The sequence below is a fragment of the Marmota marmota genome, unplaced genomic scaffold (assembly GCF_001458135.2).
Source record: "Marmota marmota marmota unplaced genomic scaffold, marMar, whole genome shotgun sequence".
Classification (NCBI taxonomy): domain Eukaryota; kingdom Metazoa; phylum Chordata; class Mammalia; order Rodentia; family Sciuridae; genus Marmota; species Marmota marmota.
The window spans coordinates 10724551-10729710 of NW_026000272.1; the positions used below are offsets into that span (position 1 = coordinate 10724551).

General features: G+C 34.3%; 1 protein-coding gene across 1 annotated transcript in view; it reads left to right on the plus strand.

Moving 5' to 3' along the window:
- Atp11c (ATPase phospholipid transporting 11C) overlaps positions 1-5160 on the plus strand; it is a 100594-nt gene that overhangs the window by 5884 nt on the left and 89550 nt on the right. Inside the window, exons 3-4 of the mRNA XM_048796990.1 lie at positions 1307-1396; positions 3679-3759. The gene's annotated coding sequence lies outside the window, so the exon portion shown is untranslated. The remainder of the gene's footprint in view (positions 1-1306; positions 1397-3678; positions 3760-5160) is intronic.

A 5160-nucleotide genomic window follows, 5' to 3' on the forward strand; every position in this document is an offset into this window, starting at 1 on the left:
CCTTCTTTTTTTTTTTTTTTTTTTTCTTAATTAAAAAATCTCTGTTTTTTGTGTTAGGCACTTTTGATGAGGGAACTTATGGCACCCTGAGGTCTAAATAGCTAATGCCCTGATGAAGGAGAGAAGAGAACATATAAAAAATAGTTTCCTAATTATTTGCATTTCTAATTAGAAAACTATAAATAGTACGTTTCTCCTTGTCTCATGCTTTGTGAGTGGCTTTTCACCTTATTAATGGATCTGTTCACATATTATGCAAATAATTGATGTGGACATGTTTCAAGTCTAGAATTAGCCTTTTATGTTAAGAATCATTACTTTCTAGGTTCTGGTCGTTATTAAGATATCTAGAATCAGGCATGGTGGTTCATGCCTGTAATCCCAGCAATTTGGGAGGCAGAAGCAGAAGAATTGAAAGTTTGGGGGCCAGCCTCAGCAACTTAGTAAGCCCCTAAGCAACTTAATAAGACCCTGTCTCAAAATAAATAAAAAAATTTAAAAAAATATATCTATAAAGTCCCATTTCTTAAGGTGACTTTTATATGACCTTGTCCTTGAGCTTAAAGTATCAGTGAGAAAATATATGTGGTTTGATAGTTGGCCAAAAAATTCTGTCATTCTGTCCTTCTCTCCATGTAGAATTTGGCATTGAAAACTTTACAAAAACCCAAGGGTAGAATGCTATTGTTTAAAGTGACAGCCCTGTATGATTCAGTGTTATGTGTCTGTACATCTCCTCAGCTGTCATGAAGACGGGAGGTACTGGTAAGGACAGTTTTATCTCTAATAATGTTCAAGACTCCAAAAATTAATGAAGCCATGGGAATTTGTTCATTCATTTATTCAAATAATCTATTTGTACCAGGCACTGTGCTAGGTGTTGGGGAAAAATTAGTAAATAAGACAGATGAGCAGTCTACTCCATAGAAATCATTGTCTTTTGAGGGAGAAACTTAAATAAAAAAAGTATACATTTATAATTCACTGTAATGAGTCCCCTCAAGGAAGTATCACTATAGGATAATCTGAGAGCATATAATAAGGAACCTATTTTAGATTGGCTTAGATAAACCAAAAGTATGAAACTAAATGGCCATTGTAATGCTCAGAATGAAACTTCATTTCTGAAAAAAAAATTATATACCATACCTTTATCTATATTCTTAGGCATATATGTGAGCTTTGGGTTTCAAAGTGTTGTATATACTAAATATCAGTTTACAGGATGACCTGGACCCATATAAGTCCTTACTATTAGGATTTTTCAACTTTCCTTTCTAATATTTTTTTTCTTGCTTGCTTATAGTATACACTTTGGAATTTCCTCCCAAAGAACCTGTTTGAACAGTTTAGAAGGATTGCAAATTTTTATTTTCTCATCATTTTCCTTGTACAGGTAAGAACTCCATAAACAACTGTTCAACTTTGAGAATTTGAGAGTCTTGATTGATTCAAACAATTTCTAACCTTATGCCCTGTGATTAAAAACAAAGATGTTCCAAAACTGATTATAATAGCAGTTTTAAAGTAGAAATAATTACCTAAAGATTTATATGATTTTATAGATTTTTGAAGTTGCATCTTTATTAGGAAATTCATGGAGATTTTATTTCATTGTTCTTTCTTTTAAATTTTCATTAATTTCATATATTTGTTCATCCAAGAAGGATATATCTCATATCATTAAACAAGTTGATATACATGAAAATCAAAATTCATTTACATTAATAGTTTTATTTTGTTAAACATCAGTGCCAGCCTAATTGAAAACTTAATCACTTATCATCATAATTACCAGTTTTGCTCTGCCTCATTCACTTACTCCCTTGAAGCATGAGAGCCTAGTAGATTGATCTGTTTCTGTGTTCTTACTATGCTTTTGCATTTTAAATTTTAGAATTTTAAATTGTGTCTTCTGTCTTTAAGTCTATAAACTCTTAAACTCTTTCGGTCACCGTATTTACCTCTGAAAATTTTTACTGCATTAAAGGTGCTGTGTTTTTCTTGTCTCATTTTTAAATAAAGCCAAAAAATTTCAATGAAATTGCTCAAATACTTGTTGATGTTAAGTGGTTCTGTTCATCCACTTTTAGGCTTTGAGTCTATGATACTATAATTGAGTTTAGCCCTGCTACTTAAAACCAGTCTGGGACATAATATACGAAAGAGCCAATTTGAATACAAACGATGGAATATTTGAAAAGTAGGTACTTAAGAACCACAGTCAGATGTCTTAAGGACCTAAAATAAATAACATAGTGGATTCTGCTTATGAGAGTCATTCTACTTGGTGGGTAGTACCTCTCAATTTCATTTAGTAAATGTGTACCAAGCACCTATTGTGTGCTATGTAGCAGTCCAGACAACAAAAGTGATTGCAGCTATGATGAAGATCAAGCTATGACTTTTCTACTCTTAAGGAATTTTATTGCTGAGAAGACAGTCATGAATTTGCTTAATGTAGTAAGGATCATTTATGTGAATGATCAAAATGGTATGACTATACAGTAGGAGTTATGATTTTTTCCCTACCCAAGAGGAGCTTGAGAAGGCTTCAAAAGGAATGTTAGTATCCAAACTGAGCCTTGAAGATTTAGTAGAGAAGAGGTTACATAAAGACATGGAACCATGTAAAAACCTCTTATGTACACTTCTTTGTGGCAGAGGCAGGCCTGGCTGGAGGTTGGAGATAAGAGTCAGTGAGTTGTGAGAGCCGACTGAAGTCATGATCTCTCTCCCTCCAATCTAGTTCTCTTTCAATATATCCTATTTCAGTGAATGACAATATCCACACAGGCATGTTAACCAGATTCTTGGCAGACATCTTTAATCAATACTTACATCTAGTTCCTTACCAGTTTTGCTATTTTCATAAATTCTCTGTTACTTCTTTTCATGCCTGTTGTTTCCACTGAAATCCAAGCCATCATCTTTCATTTGATAATAGCAGTGGCCTCCCAAATGGACTGTCTTTCTACTCTTGTTTCTTTCTAATCTATCATACACAAAGCATGGAGAATGATCTTTTCAAGATGCAGTTCTATTCATGTGATATCTCCCTACCCCAAACCTTCAAGGATTTCATACTGTTCACAGAATGAAGAATAAACAGCTTACCCTGGCCCAGCGGACCCTGCACAGTCTGGCCCCTTCTTCCTCTTCCAGCTTCATCTCATGCCACACTTTCTCTTGCTAATGGCTTCCTTTATTTTTTTCCTACATATGCCCTTCTCCCTCCTACCATAGATACTTTGTATATACTGTTTGCTGTACCTGAAAAACCAACTTTGATCTAGTTAACTTTGATTTCCCCTTCAGATTTCACCATCTGCACTCTTATTTTAATGTCTGATTTTCCCTGTGAGCTTTCTGCTATATGAAGGCAGGGACTTGTCTCTATCTCATTTAAAGTAGGATCTCTGGAGACTAGCTGAAGCACAGGGACCGACACAGTGCTACTCAACAGATAGGTGGTAAATAAATGGATGTATTTCAATAAAGGACCAAGTTTCTTAAAACTAACTGCTATGTGGATTGTTTTAATGAAAATTAACATTGACTCTGCTACTGGACTGTGTTTTGTCTGCATTTCTGTCTGAAATGTTTACAACATGTAAGTGCTGCATGTGAATTAATAGCTAATTTTCATTTTACTTTCAATTTAATTTCTTCACCTAGGTCACAGTAGACACACCAACTAGCCCAGTTACCAGTGGACTTCCACTTTTCTTTGTTATAACTGTTACAGCCATCAAGCAGGTAACTTTCTTATTTACATTTATGTCTGCATTTCAGTCTATGTTGATTTGAATTTCATTGTCAAAGGCTCATTTTCATATTTATATATTGTGGGCAGTATCCTTGATAGATTTAGTTTATATTTAGTTCTCATTGAAAACCTAGTTAAATGATAGTAAGGCACATCCTTAATTTATTTGCTCTTTTCTTCCTCTATATCTGTGTGGGGGTATGTGAAAATAAAAGAGTGGGTAGAAGATATAGCTCAGTTGGGAAATGGGAAGCAGGTTTTTATCATGGATTAATTGTTCTAGTGTAGTAAGTCTGAATGAAAATTTCCCACGCCAGTAGATTTTTTTTTTTTTTTGTCATTGTAGCCTATAGCACAGGACTTGAGGTACAAATATTTGAATTTTATAATTTCCTGATGGTGCTAATAGGCATGGGTGGGTAAAGAGAGCTTTTATTCCTACTTCTAGTCAGAGGTGATGAGATGCCACAGATGGTGATGTGGACTTCTTTGAAGTATTTTGAGCATTTTGTTTGCTAGTACCAAACTTGCCCGTGAAATTGAAAATGGAACAAGAAATTGGAGGTGAAGGGGTGGGTTAAAAGTATTTATTATGTACTGGGACAGTCCACAGGATCTGATTATTTAAAACATACATTTAGATAGTACTTATCAAAGTGCTTTTAAAAAGTACCCCATGGAGACTTGCAGAATGAAGGTCAACTTAACAGTATTAGGAATAAGATTACCTTTCTTCTTGGGGTTATCTGGTCTTGAATCTTGCCTACCAAGAACTGTAAAAATATTTTATCAAGTGTTTGGTTGCTAAATAAAGACTTGGAATGTTCTTTTCCTCAGGCTGTTAGGATTATTTTCTTTAATGTCATAAAATTACTGGTTCTAAGAATACTATGTATGATTTGCAAAGGCTTTTACAGATTTCATTCTACTCCCAGTACTACTTCATTGTAGGGCCTTTCTTTCTTCACCACCATTACAGAATATACCCTATGAAGTGATAGACTAGCTTTGTCTTAAAAAGAGACAAGGAAAAGAAGGTGATCAAGAGATTTTCAGTTGTCTTTAAAAAAAAAAAAGTACAGACATTATTACAACAACAAAAAGCAAAAAAATTATTTTTATGCTTCTGGAGGCTGGAAAGTTCAAGATCAAAGTGCTGGTATGGTGAAGGCCTTCATGTTGCAGCCTCACAAGGCAGAAGGGGCGAAACAGTCAAAATAGAGGAATGTTGTATACTCAAATGGGAAGAGCAAAAGAGAGTGAATCCACTCCTTCAAGCCTTTTGTAAGGATCCTCATCCAATCCATCAGGGATCTACTGGCATGACTTAATGATATAAAGGACCCATCTCTTTAAAAAAAAAAAAAAAAAAAAAAATATATATATATATA